The following is a 7,711-nucleotide window of genomic DNA, read 5'->3' as shown; positions in this document are numbered from 1 at the left end:
GAAGTGAAAACCAATGCAGACAGACCATTTCCGAGGAGAATATACAGAAAAAGTGAATTGAAAAGAAACTCAATAAGTAATGAAATTGCCGATATATCATTTTACTTAGGAGATATTACCGGTTCTTGTAAGTAGAAATCATCTATCTATCCAATCAAATATTGATCATGCACTATTTTGGGAAAAAAAATCAATATGTTGGAAATTACAATATCTTTTACTTATTTAATTACTTGACAAATGTTTCAAGCAAATTTTTAACAAAGCCACATTAATAAAAAAACCACGGTTTTAACTAAAATTAATGAATGTGTATGTTACTCCTTTACTTAATGCCAACAATAATTTGATGCTTAAGGGTTATTTTTTATTCAATCTTAGTAGTTGGAGGAAACTTCCTCCAACTAGGTTTTTTATTTATTTATTTAAAGTACAATCTAAAGTATTTTATACACTATCGTTCAATAAATTTCAGAGAACAATCACACGTGAGGGGAGGTCGATGGTGACCACATGATTATTATTTTGTTTAATCTACATTTATACGTATATGCATGGACATAATGTTGACAGTATGTTTATAAATGTGGGGTCCAAATCAAAGCAACGTCAGCTGACAACAAGAACATTCTCCAGCGTCGTTTTGGTCCGTACGTGGGGGCCACATGGTGACGACCTGCATGTCATTTAGTTCCTATCTACAGTACCACGTGAGGCATCCGGTAATATTTGGGATAATTATTCAAATAGTTCCTAAATTTTAATCCAATATATAATGTGATTTCTGAATTTTTAATTTGTTCAATGTGGTCCCTAAATTTTAGCCCAATTTGCAATGTTGTCCTTGAATTTTTAATTAATTTAATATGGTCCCTTAACTTTTGGTACATATTCAATCTAGCCTTGCACTATATTGAAAATGTTCAATGTTTAATCTAACCCTTGAACTTTACCGAGACGCCCTCGCTAGCTCTGGATGAGTACACGCGGTTGAACACATCCTCCTCTTCCGCACAGAACGTCTCCTTGTCAGGAGAAATCGAATGACAAGCATGCGAGAGCCACAAGACACCAAAAGGTTAAGAAACCCTCGCGACCGTAAAAGCACACAGCACCAGCACCACAATGGCTTTTAGTTGGACAGTTTTCGAAAACTCATCTTTGATTGTGGTGTGCAAGTTAAAGTGAACCTTTGATGAATTCTTCAAGTTCGGAGGAGAGAAATGAAGCGATGTCGACGGGGTTTTGTGCGTAGAGCCGATAGTCTTCGGGTTCCTCTTCGAGAGCCTATAGATTCAGAGCGAAGACGTAGTGAGGAGCCATTTTCGCGTGTCGGAGGATAATTGAGAGAGTGTTTCTCTTCCTTGTTGCTGTTGTTATTGAGATTTGTTCACTGGTCGTCTATGTCAGAACGTGTAACTTTCAAAATGCGGGTTCGGCAAGATCTGGCCAAGCAAGGGCCTCGCGGCCCTCGCCAAGTCTGGGCGAGGGTTGGCTGGTGAGCCTCGCTGGCCCTAAGTCTAGAGAAAAAAAGAAAAAGTAAAGAAAAGAAAAGAAAATTCAAAAAAAATTCAAAAAAAATTTAAAATATTATTACAATATCTACGTTAGCATCGACCGTGCCACGTAGGACAGCTAGCGTCTACATCAACAATTTCCTGCCAAAATTGGCCAGATAGACTCAATTGGCAAAACATGAAATTGTTTGTAACTCAATTGTTACAATTGAAAGGTTTAGGACTGAATTGGCACAAGTGCAATAATCTTATAACTTTTTTTGGTAATTTTCCCTCTATACTTCTCTATATATTGGTCTCTTGGGGTGTGTATGGCAACTTGCCAAATAGTAACTGATTCTGTTCTTTTGTTCCCAGAATCAGTTTAGGAACATAAATCTGTTTGTTAAATTTTTTGTGCTCGGAAAAAATTATGCCCATAATCAGTTTTGGAATAGAATCAAGAAGCAAAAAAAAGTAGCTTCATGATTCTTGAACAAGTTTTCTGGAACTGATTCTTCTTGGTTTTCTTCTCTTTTTTGGTTTGTTGTTCTTCTTCGGCTTGTTGCCCGCCACCCACTGGCGATCGGCCACCAGTCGCTGGTCGCCGACCGCCGGCCACAGACCAGGGCCAGCGAGGGCGTTGCGGCCCTCCCCGGTGGCCGGCGAGGGCGGCTCGTGGCTGCCACGACGAGGCTTCGCCCAGCCAAGGCGAGGCCGACCTCACCGTTGCCAACCCAGGTGACGGCGAGGTCGGCCTCGCCCAGATCTGGCAAGGCCAACCTCGCCGGCCCTAGCCTGTGGCCGGTGGCCGGCCATGGCCAAGGAAGGAAAGAAAAAAAAAAGAAAAAAAAGGAAAAAAAAGAAAAAATTCAAAATATTATTAAAATATTATTAATAAAAAGAAATTTTGTGTAGTTAGCAAACGCATTTATGTTCTTTTTCTATTCTAAGAACAGATATTTTGGATAGTTACCAAACGTCTTCAAATGCTTATAAATTGTTTCTGGGCACGGAATAAAAAAGAATCATTTCTGCCAAGAATCAGATTCTAAGTATAGAATGGTTGCCATACGCAGCCTTGATATACTACTCTTTACGCAACTTGTCAAGAATGAAATAGAGAGAAACATTCTTCGTTTTTAACTCCTCGTGTGTGCTCGATACAGTTTTCATATTGGTTTGCATGCGAGGAGGAGGCATTAAACTTTGGCACGTCACTTGCTTTCTAGATTCATCAAGCCTTCAGGGACATATAACTCAATTCCTCGCATCGCATCACACTTTTTGATAGCATTGGGAACTTCCTCCTTAGACCTACAACCCCAATCACGCATCTCGTAATTCAAGGTTTTTCCAAACATTATAAAGAAAAAGCATTCCAAGCTAATTTGTGTATAAAATTCAATGAGAGGATTTCCCTTTGAAATGAGAAGCTCGACCTCCCAAGATACAACCAATTCATGGATAAATTTTTTGGATATTTCAAACAAAAATTCAGGTATTATATAATAAATAATATTCATACACGGTAAGAGTCTTAAGTCATATTACTCATACTCACGGTGGAAATTATATCTCATGTGATATGGTAAAGAAAATAGACAATCAAAGAATCTCGTGAGTACATGGAGCATCAATCAACTCAAACAACTTCCTTCATTGCTTCTTTCACGCCATTACATCAATATTGTCTGTCGTCCTCTCCTTGCTAGCTCCACTTCGTCTGTATCCTCCTGTTTTAACCCTAAAATCAGAATGAAATCGAATCGGGTTGCATCAAAATATTATCAAGATGAGGCAATATATTCTCTAGCTAATTCCTTCCGTCCTTCCAAAGTGTCGGCAAGCCCGCGTTCTTCGCCAGTCTCTTTCCACTGGTTGCGCGCCAATTTGACGCTCGGACAATAATGTCGATGCAAGCTTTGTTTGTTTCCCCTTCACGAAGACCCCATTGCCTGATCACACCGCGTTTGGTGAGCCACCACGATGAACTTGCAACACATGCAGAAACAGAGAGAGAGAGAGAGAGAGAGAGAGAGAGAGAGAGAGAGAGAGAGAGAGAGAGAGAGAGAGAGAGAGAGAGAGAGAGAGAGAGAGAGAGAGAGAGAGATTTTGGCGTTCATGAGATTTTTCTTCAGTTCAAACCCTAACCAGTTCATCTTTAGTTTCTTATGCCCTAATTAATGATCCTGGAGTATGGAACAACTGAGATTTTTCAAATGGGCGGAGAGTGAGAGCGATATGATGATGCGATAAGATTATATTTGTAGTATCGCTCCAAGGATGTCCTTGTCCTAAGGACCAAACGACAGCTTCCGCTAGTCTACCAAACGCGGCACTGTAGGGAGAATCAACAATCCTCCTCGTCTTCTCTAACCATCACAAGTGGTCGAGCTTTGCACATTTGTGAAATCTGAATTATTAATCTTTAGAATTGACAAAAGAAAGAAAGAAAAGAGTCATTCCACAGAGAGAACAAACCGTCCCTTATCGGGAACCCTAGGCTTACGACTTCTTTTGTGACGAATTCGATGTTGACTCGACTTATATTAAACAAGTAGTATTTGAAGTTGGAATTACCATAACTAGCATGTGTCCTTAGGGTAAAATGATTGATCCACTTAATGGTCCTCTTGAAAAAGAGTTTTTTTTTTTGCATGTGATAAGTGTTTTGGTTAGATCTCTACAGTGATTTCTTCTCTAGCACATTAGGAGAAAGCCAAATCCTCATCACTACGGGGTGAGCTATAAATACTTACTCGCTATGGACTACGACTATCAATGACTTATGCATATGTGATCAAAATAGACAAATTTGAATATAGATCGGCACTTCGCGATCTAATCAATTAAACAACATTTCAGTAAATCAGACTTACATGAAAACTAAATTCACGGTAACAATTTCAAATTTACGTTAAAAAGTTGTTCTTTTTTATGTTCTTCAGTACAAACACGTTCAGTGGCAAGGAGAGAGACTGAGGGTTCGAATATAGGAACTCAAAGGTGGGGTTGCAAGAAAGTGTCTCCTATTACAGTGATTTGGTGGTCGTCCTACCCAAGAAATCTCTATAGATACTCGATTGGTTTAGGGGTAATATTACAAAAAAAAAATTCATTATATACCTAAATGAAGTGAAGTGGCTGAAAAATTGCAATTATATGAACTATATCGAAACTGGGCCCGCAAGCACACAAAATGGAAACAAATGGCCAATGATATTTGGCCTTTAAATTAAGCTCCTTGTAATGGGCCTAAAAAATCTCTCCCTCTCTTTGATTTTTGGAAAAGGATTCTTCTCAGTATCATTGTCCTCATGTCCCAAATCACATTTGTTATAGTGAGGAATTTGCATTGAGAGAATGTGCTTCAAGATTTTTGAATCGAGAGAAAATGTGGTGCTGAGTTTTAAAATCTCTTCTTTGAGAGTACTATTTTCAGCTTGAGAAATGTGAACTTCACTCACTCGGAGGCCGTTTTCCTTTTTCAAGTTTTCAATAATAGTTTTGTAATCAAGGTTTTTGGAAGTGAGCTCAAAAACTTATTTCTTTAAAACTGAAACCCTTTTTGAAACCTTTTTGTGTTCTTCAAACATTTCTTTCAAAAATTCCTACATCTCTTCATAAGTTAGTTCAGGATTATTTACCTTATTTTCATCTTCATGGTCGGAATATGCCATTAGACAAAGTTTTGCTTCCTCTCCATCACTGGATTCACATTCGGTATCACTCCATGATTCAGCTTTCAGTGCTCTCTCCTCTTCTTTTCATATTTCCCTTTCTTCTTGTTGAGCAATGGGCAATTTGGCTTTATGTGACATGGTTTTTTGCATTCATAACAAATAAGATCGTTACTTTTGGAGTCTTCTTTGCTTTTGTATTGCCTCTTTTCTTCTGGAAACTTCGTTTGACGTTTTCTTTTGAAGTTTCCTCCTTTCTTCATAAGGCTATTGAATCTTCAAGTGGATAATGCCATATCTTCATTGTTACCTTCATCTCCTAATGATATTTGATCACCTGTATCATCATGGTTAGCTTTGAATGCAATAACTTTCTTACCTTTTGAATTACCTTCTTCATTTTGTTGTTCTATTTCATAGGACGTGAATGTTCCTATCAGCTTATCCATCGTGATTGGATGAATCTTCATTGTTTCTCGTATTGAGGTCTTTACGTTGTTCCATTACTTTGGCAATGCTCTCAATAGCTTGTTCATATTTTCTCCATCAATGAACAATTTTCCTTGGTGTGCTAGGTCATTTACTATTTCTATGAATCTGTTGAACATTTGTGATACTATTTTATCTAATTTCATCTTGAAAAAGTTCATATTGTCCAAGAAAGATGTTCATCTTTGTCTCCTATATACTCTATCAATTCCTTCAAATATCAGTTGAAGTCAATCCCAAATGTCCTTACCTGTGACACAAGAAGAAATTCTGCTAAATTGAGATAAAGATAATGAACAATATAGCAAATATCTAGCTTTAGCATTGTGACCAGCTCTATTTCGTCGAGCTTCTTCAGCAGCAGCAATAGCTGCAACATCTTTAGCTTGAGCTTCTTGTCCTTCTCGTCGAACAGGACTGGGATGGGAGCTAGAGTAGGTATGTCTACTTCGCGTTCGATTACATCCCACATGTCGAGATATGTTGCCTCAAGATAGGATTGCATCCTTTGCTTCCAATAGCTATAATTGCTTCCATCAAAGTAGGGCAGCTTGCTAGGAGAAAGAGCATCATTGATAAGAAAACCACCAAAGTTAGCCATAAGAGAAGATCTTTATACTCAGAAGAAATACACTTAAGACAACAAGCAACATGGCTCTAATACCAATTGTTAGGGCTAACAATACAACCTAGAGAGGGGTGAATTGATTGTTTCAAGATTTTTGATAACTTTTGCGAAAAATAGTAAGTGCTAAGTAAAGTCAGGTTCAGATGATGTTTCAGAAACAGTGAGCTGATTGTGTACTTTTGTGATTGAAACAAAGAGAATTAGTAGCACACAAAGATATATAGTGGTTCGGCTTTATCCACAAGCCTACGTCCACTCTTACCACTAACAGCACAAGTCAGGTTGGAATACACTATTAATTTACTGAACAAGTTACAACTATCACATACCAATCTTTTCAGAAGATAGATCACACTATCAGAAATTAGGTGCTGCTAAGTACAATTGATCTTTTAGCATAATTATAATGTAGCAAGATTCACATACAGATAAAAGCTTTTGCACAAGGACACAGCTTGTAGTAGATTTCTGGTTTGTGTATGCACGTCTCTAACATCTTGGCGTCAAAGATCTTCTCTTTTATAGGCATCCTCAATTAGACTGTTGGAGATGTCTTGGAGAAGTAAGAGAGCCGTTGGGAGTTCGTTGGTGCTGTTGTCCAAGGATGGTACTGCCCATGCAGCTTTTCCCGAACATTTGCAAACTACTTGAAATAGCTTCTGTTGTTGTTCTATCGCTGCAGCTTTGACATATTGTTAGACAGTCTATTCTCAGATTTTTTGTTTCTTCTACTGTGTATGTTCAGTCCATAACGGCAATAATAGTGAACCAATGGTCATATTCAATGATCCGTTGCTATAACAGTATGAACATCCTAATCTCCTCAGCTTAAAGTAAACATCGTCTTGTAGTTGATTGCTTCTTTCCACTGAAATTTCTTTGTTTCTTTATAAGATTTTGGAATCTTTTGGACAACAGAGCAATGACTTCATCAACACTGTTCTCGTCCGATGTATCATGTTGGGGCTAACAATACAACCTAGAGGGGAGGGGGGGTGAATAGGTTGTTTCTAGATTTTTGACAACTTTTGTGGAAAATAGTAAGTGCTAAGTAAAGATCAGGTTCAGATGATATTTTAGAAACGGTGAGCTGATTGTGTACTTTTGTGATTGAAATAAAAAGAATTAGTAGCACGCAAAGATATATAGTGGTTCGGCTTTATCCACAAGCCTACGTTCACTCTTACTACTAAAAGCCACAAGTCGGGCTGGAATACACTAGTAATTTACTGAACAAATTACAACCAACACACACCAATCCTTTCAGAAGATAGATCACACTATCATGAATTAGGTGTTGCTAAGTACACTTGATCTTTTAGCATAATTACGATGTAGCAAGATTCACAAATAGATAAGAGCTTTTGTATAAGGACATAGCTTGTAGCAGATTTATGGTTTTGTGTATGCACGTC

The 7,711-nt window shown here is 38.1% G+C and overlaps 1 long non-coding RNA gene across 1 annotated transcript; it reads left to right on the top strand.

Moving 5' to 3' along the window:
• Positions 1-4,711: 4,711 nt before the first annotated feature.
• LOC130140184 (uncharacterized) lies at positions 4,712-7,097 on the top strand. Its single transcript, XR_008818199.1, has 2 exons — positions 4,712-6,106; positions 6,806-7,097. It is a non-coding gene; the product is annotated as an uncharacterized LOC130140184 (long non-coding RNA).
• Positions 7,098-7,711: the final 614 nt, after the last annotated feature.

The sequence above is a fragment of the Syzygium oleosum genome, unplaced genomic scaffold (assembly GCF_021117445.2).
Source record: "Syzygium oleosum isolate NSW1041296 unplaced genomic scaffold, Sole_v2.1 Sole_v2.16, whole genome shotgun sequence".
Lineage (NCBI taxonomy): Eukaryota > Viridiplantae > Streptophyta > Magnoliopsida > Myrtales > Myrtaceae > Syzygium > Syzygium oleosum.
Note: the sequence above shows the minus strand (reverse complement) of the source record. Positions and strands in the feature narration are given on the sequence as shown.